The sequence below is a fragment of the Erithacus rubecula genome (assembly GCF_903797595.1).
Source record: "Erithacus rubecula genome assembly, chromosome: 4".
Taxonomy (NCBI): Eukaryota; Metazoa; Chordata; class Aves; order Passeriformes; family Muscicapidae; genus Erithacus; species Erithacus rubecula.
Genome location: NC_136686.1, coordinates 6,998,189 through 7,014,994, shown reverse-complemented (window position 1 = coordinate 7,014,994; position 16,806 = coordinate 6,998,189). Strand labels below are relative to the sequence as shown.

The 16,806-nt window shown below is 37.1% G+C and overlaps 1 protein-coding gene across 2 annotated transcripts in view; it reads left to right on the top strand.

Moving 5' to 3' along the window:
• Positions 1-16,806, top strand: part of SCUBE1 (signal peptide, CUB domain and EGF like domain containing 1) — a 179,564-nt gene that overhangs the window by 11,591 nt on the left and 151,167 nt on the right. The window lies entirely within an intron of this gene.

The window sequence follows — 16,806 nt, the reverse complement described above, 5'->3', positions numbered from 1 at the left end:
GCACATGCATAGAAGGAATTTGATATCTGCCTTCATGCCTCTAGAGATGTCAGTGTCTCTACCAAGCAGAGTTGTGTCTTGATTCTTTTTGCACATTTCTGTTTGCAGGACTTTGTTGGAAAAAGATTCCATAAAACTTATGACTTATAGACATGCCACTGTTTTTCTCTAAGTCCAACTTTATTTAGAAATTTCCATTTTTTTCCTGATGCATTCCAGCCTGTCTAAGGATTCATGGGATCAAAGCTCCTCTTTACATCTCCTTTCACCCCTCCAACCCCTTTTCTCTTAAAGCAGCCCAATTCTTGCTTGCACAGTGGTGAAGTTCACCTGATCTTTAGTGCAGGTCTTGGTACAGCACCCTCTGCAAAGGCAGGTGCTCTGAACAGTTCTTTCCTGTTTCCAGTTTGGGATTTTCCTTTGGATTTTCCCAAGAGCTCTCTGGGGAAAGTCAGCCTCCTTTGGCTGTGCTGCAGACCAAACCCAAAGCCATGATGGAGGCCAGCTGCATTATTTGGCTACTAGAGGGCAGACACAAGTGCAACCCTCTGGCTTTTGCTTGGCTGGAATTCCTGAGGAAGTGATTTTACCTCTATTCAGATGGGAGCGTGCAGACGGATTGAGAGTGAAAGAAACAAATGAGGGAGGGAGAGCTGCCAGGATTTCTCTGACCTGTGGCTGCTTTGCTGCAGGAGTGAGCCAGGGAATGGGTATAAGAGAGGAACAGACAACCTCAGCCTGTTGTCTGGAAATAAAAACCTGAATACTGAAATGCTTTGGTTGGATATAGTCTGTTTCATGGGGTATAGAATGTTTCACTTGGTGAAAATGGCAGCAGCTTATTCTGTATACATACAGTTTTACATTTAAGGCGATTATGACTTCAGAATGGAAGAACTTTTATGTTATTTTTCTCAAAAGCTTTAACAATGGAAACTACCCCATCAAATTTTTTTCTAGGAAAATGATTCTTTACTAGAAAAATACTTCCTTGTGATATGGGTAAACTCTAAGGTGTTGCCACTTAAGTTTTGTGTTAACAATCACATCTAGGTGTATATTAAATGTATTTCTCTTCTTGATCCTTCTGTCACTTTGCATCCTTTCACTGTCTGTTTTGAAATATTTTTTTAAAAAATCTTTATCTTATAATGCAAGAACTGCATTATGAAATAAATACTTGTTGACTTCATCACATGTGGTCTTACAGAGCAAAACACAAAAGCTTCAATTTTTATTCTAAATAAGAAATACACATAAATCTATTCAGGATAGGAACAGTAGTAACATTAATTTTGTAGAATAGCTTAATGACATTTTTTACCTTGACTTAATATATGTTTCCAATGCACATTTCTGAGTTCTTTCGCTGGACTTTGCTGCACAAAACCCAAAAAGAGTTACTAGAAAAGAGTTATTAGAATAATTCCTGTACTGCTTATGCTGAAAGGCTCTTAGTGATGTCTATAAATATTGATATTATGATTAGGTACTAGTCATAATTTTGGACTGGTTTTAATATTCTGGTGGTCTGTATGGAAGGCAACAGACAGTTGCTGTAGCCTACTCCACAGTGTCAGTCTTTATTATTGATATTTATAAAATTGATATTTATATTATTGATATTTATAAAATTAAGGGAAAAACCATACTAGGAACAAACTTTATACTATGTAAAACTGCAGAATTTGCATTTTATATCTTGTTTTTTAAACTATTAACAAAATATTGTTCCACTGAAAACCTAGGTTACCAAGAGTTTCTTCTTCAATAAGCTTTATAATTAACAAGGAAGTAAAAAACTTAAGGGAAATAAATACATGTCTTCTGGTCTGAATTAGTCTCTGACATAGTCTTTTCTATTATAGTATTTGAAGCAGGAGGGAGTGCTTTAAATGCTTCAACCCATTTAACCTTAATTGCTTGGTTTTAATAGACATTTGCTAACTAAAGGAACCAAATTATAGCTTGAATTAGGCCTTACTAATCTTAATTAAAAGCTCTACTTTATAATCGGAAACAGCCTATGTTTAAAACAGTAAAGCTTTCTTAAATGGCTTTCTTTAAAATACTAGAGCTCTTTTGCTAATAATTGTTTAGACTGAATATGGGTAACCATTATTTTCCTTATATTGCACTTAATTAAAAATATCTCCTCCATGTGGTTTTGTGCAGTCTGCTGGCTGTAAAATTGTTTGACTGGTGGGGGTGGGATTTACTTTACTTGAACTGTGGTAATTTGGAAACATGTTTTCTACCTTTGTTTTGAAAATTTTCTGGGGTCACAAGTTACACGAGTAACAAGTGAATCAATACAAACATTCGCTCCCTGCGTTTGTCTGTCCTCAGGCAAACGCTTGTCAGTCACTTACAGACATTAATAACACACCCTGTAATTCACTTAGTTCAACACTGAAATTGTGCTCAGGCACTTGATTATGGTCTCTGCACTCCTTCAGAGACCTGAATTTCAGAATAAATCAATTCTGTTGTGTTGGGAGAGAGGCAAGCCCTGGCTCTGTCTGTTGAGCATTTGGTGTATTAACAAAACTGTGCTTTTTCTGGGCTGTCTGAAGAGGACAGAGGGTGGATTTCTTCTTTCCAAAGGTGGATCTCAGTAGTGCAGATCAGCACAGTTAAACCATTTGTTTTGCTTTCCTTTTATGGTTGAGGGAGAGAAATTTCCCTCATGCAGTTTTCCTTGCATTATTGGAGACAAAAATAGGTCAGATAAATCATGACCTGAAAATAAGTCTTCTTTCTGATGGAGATGTGGTCATTACAAAGTTGGGTGAGGTGCATGAGAGCAAAGAGCCTGCAGCTTTAAGACTCAAATTCCATTGAAATTCATTAAGAATATTCTGTACTTGTGCTTCAAATTTAACCAGGACATGGTATTTTTAAGCTGCCATATTATCATTGGATCATGGTGAAATTCATCCTCCCAGTCTCAGTTTTATCTTTTTAATTCTTTAATTTAATTTTTTTTCTTGGTGCATCCTACTCAGGGAGCACTGCTACTGTGTGATCATACCTTTCTTTAATTTGCAATGCTTTTAAGTTAGTGGCTGAATCACATACTTGCACAAACTAAACACAAGTTTAAAGTCCTTTGTATGCTAAGTCTGCTAGACCTCTGTATGCACTTGGGAGAAAATTCCATAAAAAGTCATAATTGTTATAATGGAGATGGACAGAGCTTCTTGAATGTCAGTTTTGTTTGCCTAGTTATCAGATCTTTGGAAATTCCCTAAAGCATTTTTTAGAATTTCTCCTTGTTGTACAGTTAATTTCATGTTCTGTGCTGATGGAATATACAAAGATTTTTAAATTATACCTCATAGAAGAAGGCAAAAATCAGGAATCTTTACAGTGGATGCAAAGAATCTGGTCCCTACCTATGTGTATTTATCTTTTAATATTAAAAGTTTACCTGAAGATCTGTCTAGCCTGATGTGCAGTTTTGACAGTGTCCAACTGTGGAGATTACAAAAAAAACCCAAAACATAAAATGGAAGGATGCAGCTTGAGACTTAAAGATGTCCTGAGCCAGAAGTTTCATTCAAATCTCTGTGTTTAATGACATCTTTGGAATAGGAATAGAAAATAAGTATGTTTGCTTCTCCAGGTGTTCTGCAAAACTCACAGTGCCAGACAGGTGATCAGCCATGCTTAGAATACTGGGAAAGAATTGAGCAGGAACAGGGAATTGTGGGCACCTCTCTCTTTGCAGTCTCCCATCTAATGTGGTTTAATTGTGTTTCCCTACATGGGCAACCCCTAGAAACCTGAGTTTTTGGCTTGGCAACTAGCAGCATCTTCAGAATGATGGGCCTTCACACTTTCCTGGAAGTGAGACTTCATGAAGGAGAGTCTCAAGTCAGTTGTGAAAAATTAATAGCTACTTTGAAAAGCTTGACCTGGATGTTTGATTGAACTTCAGATGGCTACACTGTTAAATCAGGTGTGGATCAACACCCATGACCCTATTTATTTCATTTTTGAGCCTTTTACTGAGGCTGAAGTCCTGTTTTATTTATGGGTGAGTTAATTAGTCGGGCCTTGCTGCCCTGTTGTCAGTGAATATTATTATTACTGAGGATATTGTAATGTGTTCTCTCCTGGACTTCTGTTCGTGTATCTTAGAAATACCATGAATATACACCAAAAATAGTGCTAAAACAGGGATTCTCTAGAAATATGGGAGGAAGGAAGAAGCATGTGGAATTCATGAAGAATGTTTCAAATCTCTAATTTTATGTTGAATATACTATCCAATTGAATAAAGAAAAAAAAAAAAAAAAAAAAGAACCAAAAAAACCCCAACTCTTTTTTAGGTTATTAATAAAGTCTTTAGGCAAGACATTGCTGCATTTTGCTTATCTCTGCATAATAAAATAACGTTGTGAAAGGCATCTCATAAGAAATCATCTACATGACAGTATTGGAAATAGGTCTACAGGACTAAACAATTATTTATGTAACCTCAGCCACTTTTATCCCTCCACTGCTGGGAAGGAGATCAGTACAGTTGTACAGCTTGGCTTTCTGTGGTGCATTCTGTCAGTAGCAGATTATTATTTGAATACTGCACAGAAGTTGCAGGCATTCTTTGATTCTCTCTACTAAACATTCTCCTCAACATAATGAACAAGTATAATTCCTTTAAATTCCCAAAGGAAGATTTCCAGGCAATGATTATGAGCACTCTTCAATTTTCAGCAAATGCCCATGTTATTATTCCTGTGTCTGCAGTTTCATCCTTTTGTCATTTAATAGTGTTAATGGAAGCTGTGTGTGCTTTCTAGTACAGGATATTTGAGCACTGGAGCCAAATTGTCTGATTTTATGGCAGAGCTGAAATTGCATCTGTTTGCCCTATCTCAGTTTCTTGTCCAAACATCAGATGTGAACACAGCTTATAAATGAAAATATTTGATGATTCACAGGTCAGCAATGCTGTTTTTCAGATTTGAATGTTAAATTTTATCCTTAGCACTTTTCCTGGACTTTTCGTTGCTATGAAATTGGTGTTTGAACAGCTTGGCCTGGCCTCATCTAACCCTCACTTGCCTCATGTTCAGCAAAAATGAGTGTGTAACTTCATTAATTCATGTTCCTGGTATTGCTTACTTCTCTGGTTGTCAAAGAGTGCAGGAAATGTTTTGAGAGTCTGGAAAGGGTGATGATGATGGAAAAGCCAGTGAGTTGCCTTCTGCTGTTCAGTATCTGTACATATATGTCCCTGTTGGACACAGGTCAAAATCCAAAGGCTGCTTACCACTGTTTATTAGGTTTTTTCCATGATTGTCTCTGGCGATAAATTTGGATCTGGCTCACAAGACTAATTTCTGCATAGTGTTTTCAAAGATGAGGGAGTTCATCATAACTGATGAACTCTCTTTGTGGATAAAATTTTAGAATTAGCACATATCAGTAGGATTGGGTTCTCTGTTTCATGAATAAAATAGCTGGAATAAAAAAATTACATCAATGTGGTATTTGTTTGAAAATACAACCCTTTTGCATTCATCAACTACAACAACATCTAGGGCTTCTTGCTGATACTGGCCAGGTCCATGCTTTCAAAAAAAAAAAAAAAAAAGGAAAACATTCAATCTGTACATCCAAGCAAAACTGCATGGCAGGTACTTTACACACTGTGGAGACAGAATTGTTGTTAAGAAGCTGAGAGAGGCTGTGCCAGAATTCTGAGTTGTGCAGAGAAAATGCCAACTGTTTTGGCATCTTGAAAAAGAGCTCCACATTTCATGCTTGTGCAGTCCTGATGGAGAGAGCTTTTAGAGCTGTGAACTGTTTCAGACAGTGCATGTGTGTGCTCACATTTAGGATATCATCATTATTATCACAGGTTTAGTAAGGTTAAACTCAGTGAAAGTGAGATGCTGAAACACAAATGTGCTACAAGCTTAACTTTTCATTACAGAAACAAAATGTGACTTGATCATCTCAAACTCTCTACTAACAAAATTTGTAGCCTAGTAACTTGTGCATTCTAGATGGTGCACAGAGCTGAAGGCTGGTGCACAAAAATGAGTTTAAGCTTTTTTGCAAGACTATCTCAGATTAAAAAAAGTTTTTGTAAACATTTGATGATTTCTATTTAGTTTAATCTTTCTAGATCTTTTTGAAGTGAATGCATCAAGCACATAAACGAGCCATGTAAATGGCTTAATGTAGGGTCATCTCAACTAATTTTACTGTTTGTTTCCTAAAAGTGCCCATGGCTCTGCAAGGGACTCATGAGCAAAATTAACACCACTCTCCTGAAAACATAAACTAAATACAAATAATGCATCAGTATCTAGGCTGGAGCATTGAATTATTTTTTAAGAAAAGTCTTCTTAACACCATAGAAAAGGGAAGGAAAAAGAATCCTCAGTACTTTCTCCTGAATAAAAATAAATGTAATGTGAAATTAATAATATTGGAAAGCAGGCAACATGTTCGTGTTAATAGATTGCTCTTGCCAGAGGTACCCTGTAGTCTTAATTGGCATGAGTGTGAGGGACTTCTCTTTGATTGAGTTTTAATTAATGAGTAAAACTCTAATTTTTCAGTGCATTCCATGTGTTTTACAACTTTTTTGCCATCATGTCCACCCTCCTAGACTGGATAAAAGCTTCTGTAGGTGGAAAAACTGTTTACAGCAAAACCAAGCATGATGATTCTAAACCAAAGATGGATCTGTGTTTTGATGAACCAAGTTACTGCCCAGTCAGCTGCAGTTTAATGAGTGAGGAGTGACAGCCTTTATCCCTGAGAAGGACTTAGAGTGGCATTCCTTGTAGGCTGCTGTCTGCAAACCAAAATGCTGAGAGGCCTTCAGTTCATCAAGGATGTTATTGGGAATGGTGTGGATTAGTTTGTATTCTGGGACAGGTGGCAAAAAAGGAGGCAGAGTTGGTTTCTGGGGTTTCATAAATGTTGGGTTTGGCAGGGAACACAAGTTCATGGTTTCCCTGTGCATCATGATAAGAAGTAGCCTTATGACTTCAGTAAATGTTGAAATGAAAGGCAGCCCTGAGCATATGATTATTCCCTCACTGCAGGGCACACTAACAGTGTAATGCAGAGCTGCTCTGCTTATAGGTTATTTTTGTGGGACTGTCCTGCCAGTTTTTGTAGGCTGGCAAAATTAATAATCTGATATGCATCTCATACAGAGTAGGAAGTTTGACCAAGTGATACAGGATGACAGCAAGCCCTGCGTTTTACAAATCTTGCATGATATAAATTACATTAATTCCTCAAGTGCATAACCAGCACAGAAGAGTAGTTTTCAGCCAGGGGTCTGCAATAGCCCAAGAACTACTGCTGAAGTACAGGTGGGAAAAAATAGTTTGAAAAGGTAAGCCTGCTATAAATTTGCAATACAAGTGTTTCCACTTCTGCTGGAAAACATACTAGCCTCATATCCACAAAGATCGAGAAACCACTGTTCTGTAGCCTCTCATACTGTTTGTGATCTTGGCTTTTTCAGCCTGAAACTGAAGTGTTAGTCTGCCAGGGGCTAAGGAATCTTGTGCTCTATGATAAGAAATTTTCTACTTGGCAGTGCATAATCTACCACTGACTTGTTCTGAAATGGGCAAGAAGCAACCTTCTGTTATCCTACATGAAGGACCACATTAAAAAACGTTAATATACATTCTCTGATAGGTAATAAAGAAATTAACTTCAGAATTGAAGGCTGGGTTTTTTTCTCCCTTGGTCAGTGGACAGACATTGAAAAATTAAATGCAAAGTAAGATTGGAGAGGAACAATCTGAGAATGAGATGCTTGCAGAGTCTGGGGGGGAAAAAGTAGGTGAATTATATCTGTATCAATGAGCTAATTTCACTACTTGAAACATTCTTCTCAAAATTTATAGGTTCATATTTGAATTTAAAGATCTAGGAACAACCTCCTGCCATGACTTACTGAAACAATTATCTTTAGGATGCATGCACACCAGCAGTGTCAGTAAGGACACAGAAAAACTCTCCCATTAGATCACCAAGAACTTTGAAGATTTGGTGTAGAATCAAACATTTCCCATTACATTAAAAGAAGGAATTGGGGTGGAAATGGCTGTGATTTAGAAGTGGTGGGAAAAATGCTGTCAAATGTCATGTTTCATATTCATAGCAGCTTGTGAACAGGAAACCTCTCTGCTTGAGCTTGTCAGGCATGGCAGCTACTAAATAAAGACAGACTCTAAAACTGTTACGTGCTCTGCAGGTATCCATCTTTATTTGGGTATCTCACTTGAGCTTCAAAGAACTTGCAGCCAATCTGTTTAAATATCAATTAAGACAAATGTCAGGCTGCTCCAAACTCTAATCAAGGGTTTAAGATGCTGAATGCAGGATTACAATAATTTTGGGTTTATCTAGAAAATAAAATTAATCTATTTACTATAAATGAAACTGGAATGGTCCCAAATAAGTTTCCATCGTGCTGGTTGAGATGGCAAAAGTCACATAGGGGTAATACTCAGATACATTAATAGAACATAAAATATTCCCTAGAGAAGGAAGTTTGCTTAATTATTTTTTGTCCACAAATGATTCCAGCTCTCCAAAGGTTTCAGACACCCAAAAGGTAGTGGAGGTGAAAAGCTCTGTAAAACCTCAATGTTAATGCAGTAGGAAGATTTGCCAGTTCAGCAGTCAGAAACTCTCTAAGGTCCTAAAGAGTGTTTTATATCACTTATTTGGTCTCCTCCCCATTCCTGCTGCTGGGGTGTTATGTATGCCACCATACAGAGGATTTAGGTGACTGGCAAGTGACACCAAATGCATTCAGAATACCAGCTTTCAGTTTGAATGTTACCTTTTTTCCAGTATTTTTGCATATTTCTTATTTCACTGTGCTTCAGTGATAACTTCCCAGTGGCAAGATATGTTTGGACTGAAGCTGGAATACCTGCCTTGAACATCAGGCATCCTCAGAGAAGGAATCAAAGGGGTAGGTTCCTGTGTCTGCTGTCAGTTTGATTGGCATATCAATGTCTAGCCACTAAAAATGTTCTTTCCACTCTTTGAACTAAGAGTTTAAATAAGGAGGGAAATGCACAGGAAAGAGAACAGTGACAGGAAATGGAGGAAGAGAAGGTGAATTTAAGAAAAATGTAAGGAAGGGAGTCTCCAGATACCATATTTCTTATTGATGAATGAAGAATGGGATGGTTACTCACCAAAAGTGTAAGCTATAACCATTCAGCTACTGCAGCAATTTTGGATTTTTATCATCTGTTGCCTTGTTTCATTTAGCAGTGTGTGAGCAGACTCAGCTTACAGCACTGGGTGCTCAATGCTGTCTCACCACTCATGTCTTTAAATGTGACTCTCTAATTCTCTTTGTATGATGCACAATATTTGAAGATCATTAACTAAAACTTGGAAAGTAGCAAGTGCTAAGCACACCTACATTTTCTACAGCTGATAAACTCAGTTCAATTACTTCATCACCTTCCTAGAGAAGGACTTGTGTGTCTGAAAATTGCTTTTTCCCTTTTTCACTGAGGGTGACTCCTGTAAGGCCGTATGTACTCTGTGTGACTAGAAAATTTGATTTATGCTTGCTGTACACAGTATAATAATAGGGAAAAAAATTGCAGGCACATTACAAAGCAAAATAGGAATCCTTAATAGCTGTCTCTATGCTTTCTTTAAAAGGGTAAGTTAATATTTGTGGTTAGGGAAAAATGATGAAACAATATTAAAATAATATTAGATTAAAAATTACAGAAAATTTTAAAAATCATATCTGCAGGCAGCGATAAATGTGATGATGTCTCATCTCTCTTTCAGACATATCCTAAATGCTTTCAGGCAAGATAGTTCTAAATATGAAAATCCTCACTCTTAAAATGTATGTGTAATTTAACCAGCTGGACATATCTTTACATAGTTTGGTTTGTATCCCATTTCCCCCACTTTTTCCAGACAATACTTCAGCAAGATATAAAGCATGATGAACTTTGTGTTTAGCCATCAGAGAAGGCAAGGAAACAAAACTGCTGCAGAGTACTTGATCTTTTCTGGAAACTGGATGAAACAGCTTCCAGAAAAGCAGCACAACAATACCACAGATTGTATCCAAATCATGTCCACTAAGCTGGCATGGCCTTTTCATTTTATTGCTGGTTTAATACTGGGAAATAGGGGCTTGTGACATTTTTGAAGGAAATTGTAAAATTGAATTTTTTTTCTTTTTTTTTTTTTTTGTGGATGCACTAATGGGAAAAACATGGGAGAGGCAATACCCATAGTGGAAAGGCTCTTGAGGGATTTACACTGAAAAAAACTGATGTTAAATAACATATTGTACCTGTTCTTTTTCCTTCTCCACCGAGAAACATCCGGCTGCTCCTTCTGAATTTACCCTGCTCCCAGCCTGCCCACCCTTGACCTTGCCTCTCAGAGAAGTCCTAATGGCTATCAAATTTTACAGTTTTCTTTGGCACCAGCGTCTTGAAAACATCATGGCAACTTGAAAGCTGTAAAAACTGCACTCTGTGTTCCTCTGATTCATTAGATTGTAACATTTACAAGGTCACAGCATCTAAAGAATAAAGATGTTAACGTTTAGGAGTCAAAAAAATAAAGTATCGCAGGAAGGGCCAGATGTAACAAAAAATTTATTTTATAGAAAAAATGATTTAACATGGTTTTTGTGGAAACAGATTTTTCAAAAATTGATTTTTCTCTGAAGGTGAAGGGGGGTTTTTGGAGTAGAAATATTGAATGAGTCTTGGTATGTCAATATTTTCTTCATAAAATTTGGACTTGGAGTAGATGCTGAATTCTGATATCACAGAACACAGATGGAAATGGTATTTCATCAGGTCAGATTGAGTGAAATTGATAATTGATAACATTTTCCTACCCAATTCTTCATACATGGGTCAGATTTTGCAAATTTTAAGGGCAGAGCAGACTTCAAATGTGTAGAAATGTGCTGATGCTAAATTCTTTGAAAGAATCTAACATGTTTAGTATTGTTGCTTTGGTTGAGTGTTTCCCAGAGCTGCACTTCTGGCAAATTTCACCTGCACTTTACCAGAATGGTCTTTAACCTGTGTTTGAGCTTTTATCCTGTCCTTTAGATCTGGAACTGGTTCCTTTCTTAAGGAAGGTGCAACTTGATATGGGAAATAGAAATGCCATAGGTTCAGGTTGTCCAGAGTGTGATGCATATCTACTGAAAGTATATTGAATGTAAACTCTGCCAAACATACATATAAATATATAAATATTCCCATGTAATTTTTACTTGTTTTTATGGCTTTTGCAGTCTCAAACCCAGTTATGAAGAAGAATAAGATGCTGATCTGACTGTCATCCAGGACTTGAACTTGTTTGTAATTCTTGTCAGAATGCATGTAACTTCACTTCCACCTGTTTCCTTTAAAGTAGTGGTGTCAGTGCTATGCTGCTGTTTGCTCTGAATTGGAAATGGGAACAAAAACTTTCAGTGCTGATCCTGTCTCACATATCTCTCAACTGTGAATCCCAGAAAATACGTCTTTCTTAAAACTAAGCCAGTGCCAAAAAAGCCTCATGGCTTTTGTCTCAGGCTATTTTATCTTTGGGTTTTACAAGGTTATTTTTCTTTCACAAGCATTTGAGATCAAATTGAATCTATGCAATGAGGAAGAGAGTTCTGCACTGTAAATCTGTTCTTAGTTGTGTAGGATTTAGAACCTAGGGGTGAGCCTTTTTTCCTATATTTTTCTTCTGTGGATATGAGGATAGTGCATTAGCCCTAGGAGGAACAGTGACCAAAACTCCATAAAGGTTCAATAACATTTTTGAAAGCTCTTAGTGGAGAAGCTATGAAAGTGAAAAATATTACCACATGGAAATATGGGCTCCTGCATCTTGCAGTGTACTTTGCTGCATAATTGTTGTGGATAAGCAGGAAAGATGCTGCTGATGCAGAACTGTGGGATTACATTTTTTAGCAGAAGAAAACTAATAAAAGAGAATTTTGCATCTGGTATTCTTTGCCCTCTATAGGGGCTAGCAGCAACCTCCCTTCAAGCAAGAAGGTGAAACAGTTTCTTTCCTGTCAGGTTTGTTAGGGCAATGTTATTTACTGTCTCCATAGTGCCTTTCTGGCAGTATTTTGCTCAAAGCAGTTAGAAAAAGGAAGATGAATATAATTTTTTTTTTCTTAGATACTGCAGAACTCCATGGTGTCATCCATTTTGATGTACTTACAAAGATTTTAGTATTTCTTTTTCTAGCTATTTAATGGATCCAGCTTCTTTATGAGAAATTGCACATCTGCATAATATACCTGCACAATTAATTTGTTTCTGGTTCTTTAAATTAGAAGTTGATGTGGGCTGACAGCTTTCTTTGGCTATTTTTTTAAAAATGTCCAAGCACATAAATTACTCCTTTCAAAGTCAATTGAAGTTTTTGTTTACTAAATTAGCTCCAGATCTTGCTCTTATACTGCTAGTCAAGAAATACTTTTAAATGGACACAGATTTTATTCAATCCCACTCCTATTCTAAACATCTTCTGTTGCATTGTCAGATTTGGGATCTGTGGCCTTGAAAGATGCCAAGATAAAAATTGTGTCAGTGAACACTTTCCCATTTTCTATAGAAATCTGTGGAATTCAGCACTAAACACTGAATTTGGCTCATTGACTTCCAGGCCTCAGTCATTCTTCCTTTTGCATGTTAATAGCCATAAGGCTTCTTGTGACAGTTTAGCTGTGACACTCATCCAAAATTCATCAAATCCATGCAGGCATTTGCTTTGATTTCAGTAGCTGCTGTGCCCATGATGATCTGTAGCTGTGCTGACAAAGTTTGTTGCATGTGTTGGAATGTTTTTTGGACATTCAGGAACTTTATTAATTGCAAGTGGTGCAGTGAAGATTTGGAATGGATTTTTCTGGAGATGGACATTTTACTTTCTTGGCAAAAATTCTGTGCCACCTTCTAGGGGAGCTGGTTACTGCTTGGTAAAGATGATTAGCACACAGTAAATGTCATTACACTGCTGAAAATGTTTAGACAAAATAGGAAACAGCTGTTTTGCAACTTCCTTGCTGTTTTACAGTTTGATTTGTCTTGTGGACATTAGTTATTGCATGCTGATGTGTCTTCTGTTCTCTGTTGAAACAGAAAGCTGAAATACTGTGATATTGGAAGTAGAAGAGTTTGATTCTTGTTTTATTTTTGACTATTTAATAGCTGTATGTGTTTCTGGAAGAGCTGCTTCTCAGCAAGGTGGCCTTGTGGGATTTCCATCTCTTTGTGGCAGAATACACAAATTAAACCAGTCCTGGAGGAGGATCAGTTTCACCTCTAATAATGAAAGAAGAATCAACCCCTTTATGTATATGGGAAACAGAGGTCCCCAAATTTTCTCAGATACTTGTCTAGGGATTTCTTAAAAAGTTCTTGGGTGCTTGCATGCCATAATAACTTCAGTCTCATAGAATGGGTATTCTTTAAGTAACACCACTGCTCCTTGAGGAGGACAGCAGCAAACGTCTGTGCTCCCTAGGGATGTGCTCAAAGACTTATTTCCAGACACTAACAAAAAGATTCACCTCTGCTTTCCGGAAAGAATTAAGATGGAGTTTCCAGCCTCTTTCACCTTATAAATAGCCGAACAGTACAGTTACAAGTCCACCCAAGTAAACAAGTTTCTTTTTGCCTCATCTTTTCCTGATCATTTTTTATCTTAAAACTTTAGAAACAAGCTGTGGATTTTTGAGATTTTTCCAAACCAGTTCCAGATGCTTTGCTAGCATCTGAGGATGTCCTTACATCCAGCCCTGGGGCTGGGAGATGCTGTTTCTTTTGAATACACTAAGCTCAGATAGATTCTTGGAAAGTTGTGTGAGTACTAAAGATGTCTCTATACCTTCATAATCATTTTGATACATTTAATTCTTCTCTGAGACTCCCATGATTCCTGCCATTATAGTACCACATGAAATTAATTTCTCTTGGATTGGAAATACTGCAATTCTCTTTTAAGGTGATTTTTTCACTAAACACCCCGAGAGTTCCCCATCTGAACAGCTGGAATTTAATGAGTTGAAAGCTTTAGAAGCATTTTGCCAGTGTAGATAAAACTTCAGGTTTTCCTTTGAAAAGCCTTGCAAATTCATCAGTAGATGTACCTACATCCATGACAATTTCGTGGCTGGATACCTACATTTTTGTTTCTCTTGGTTATGGTTTTGGTTATGGTTATGGTAATTCCTTCATTATGAAAGACAATATAAAGTGACCAAATGCTGAAAATGTTAAGGATAGTTGAAGCTACAAAATTAGCAGGGAAAGCTTAATTTTTCAGAGGTGTTTAGAGTTGAGATTTTGATTAGTACCCAAATCTATCAATTATAGGGAGGAAAAAAAAGAATAATAGGATATGACCTAACCAAAAGGAAATGAACAAAGATGGACTCTGCAAATTTTGAGGTTTGCAACAGACTAAATGAAGAGCAAGCCTGCAGGTTTTATGTGATTGAATGTTCTCCTATTACTTTTACTCTATATGAAGTTTACTAGGGAAGCTGTATTCTGGCATGTCAGGTGTACCACTGTGTCCATAAATTATAGTTGTTCCACACTGAGGATTTTTTAAAGATTCTCTTCCTCCGGGTAAAAGAGAAGATGGAGTGTTGGTCACATTGTTTGCATTTCTCTTGGTTTTCTTGTTTGGTTTTTTTTTGTTATTGTTTGGGTTCTCTGCAGGGGAGAGACGGCCTGGCTTGTTTTTTTTTGTTGTTGTTTTTTGTTGGTTTTTTTTTTTTTTTTTTTTTTTTTTTTGCGTGTGTGTGTTTTTACTTTGTTTTTTTTTTTTTTTGGGGGGGGGGGTGGGTTTTGTTTTTTTGTTTTGGTTTTGTTTTTTTTTTAATGTAAATTCACCAGTCTTACCCCCTTGAGTTTTTTGCTAGCCATACTGGAGATAAAAATTCCAATCAGCCTGTCAGGTTTTTAAATAGTTATATGGACTTCGGAGGGAAGAAATACCAAAATCCCCCCAACATGGCTCTGAAAAGGAGGTAGAATGTTTGGTTCCACTTGTAGTTTTGTACAGCTATTGGGGTGCAAAAGGGAGAAATAATTTTTTAATCCTTTTGCAATATTAATTGTGACTTGAACTCCTGAGAGAATGAGATGGAAAGAATCTGTTTCTTTTGCTATTTTTGTGGTTTCTCTATCTGTTGTATTACCTTTCCATAACTTGAGTATTTGAATTGCATCATCGCTTTGTGCTGCTAATCACAGTACAGATTTTTAGAAATAAGTATTATATAAGGGACAGTAATTTAAAAGGCTTCACTTTTCTTTGTTTTTTGTGTTTTTTTCCCTTTTTAAGGCTCTCCCACTGCTTATTTTAACAAATAGTCCTGTTTGAGTCATTGTTTGACAAAGAGAAGAATTAGTTGCTCAACTCTTGGCATTCTGATGCTGAGGAACATAACAGGTTATAACAGCTCCTTCTGAATTCCCTCTTCTGAAAAGACTGGATAAAAGTTAAGAACAAACCTTGAAATGAAGATGCTATTTTTTTGAGTGTCCTGACACATCTGACATCAAAATCATGTTAGGTGCTTTTTGAGTATTGACTTGGCCTGTTAAAACATGGCATTACTGTAGAGCTCTATTTTTGTAGAGCTCCTGTTCCCTGTAGCCTGTAGGGAATGACAGGAAGAGTCTGGAAATATTCATGAATAGTTATGGAAGCTGCAAATTTCTGCTGAGTGGAAAGCAGACTAAGATTTTGGGAATATGCACCCAGGCACATGGAGATGTGGCTTAATGGGAGCAGCTTCTCAGAGGCTGCATTGCAGGTTGTTTGGAATGAGCACTTGACTTGCTGGCTCTTGTTTTCAACAAAAATCACTTTTTTAACCCTTTTTCTATCATACTGGACTTGGAAGGCAGAGCTGGCTGTGCCAAGTGGCCATTTGTACAACTCATGGATGGAAATTATTAGTGAAGAGTGAGAACCTTCTGACAAAAAGCAGTGCTTTAAAGACTAGGAAATTTACCTTTAAGCAACAGGTTGGGTTTTTTTGGTTGGTTTTTTTTGGGTTTTTTTTTTGTTTGTTTTGGGGGTTTTTTTGGGGTTTTTTTTGGAAGATCCTTTCTCCACCTTCCTATTTTTGGTATTGCTGTGGTGCCAAATGCTGAGTTATTAAATAGCCAATTGGTTTTGCACATAAAACCAAGTCTGTAATTCCCTTTTCAAGCTGCTGAGGACATTATGGAAGGGGGAACTTCTGAGCTGTTGGAGGGAGGTGAATGGAGACTTGGAGAATTCTGAGTTTAAGGTAGATTTTTGGAAGAGGCCAATGTGAGGGGAAAGACATGGAATAGAAATTGGGAGAAGCCTCTCTGCTCTCACAGATTGTGTGAGAAGGAACAAGCCCATCCTCAATCCAAGGGTCAGGAGTGTTGGAAGCACTGAGTGGCTGAGAGGCTCTTCAGAAGAGTCTGGTTTGAAAAAGAAACAAAATGAGAAAATCTGTGTGAACAGGAACCTATTTCAGAAGTATGGCAATCACCACTGCAATGGAAGGCACATTTGAAAATGTAGTGGTGGTGTAGCTCTGATATACTAACTTTTGGTGATTTGCTAAAAGGATAACTTTATCTGTTTATCATGTGCTGCCTAACTTAGGGAGAATTGCTGTGGTTTTTGGTGTAGCACACCACAAATTTAGACCTGATCCTTATCAAGCCATGAGACTCTCTTTAATTGTTTGTGTATTTTTAGTTGGTTGGTGTGCATCACTGAATTACTCAT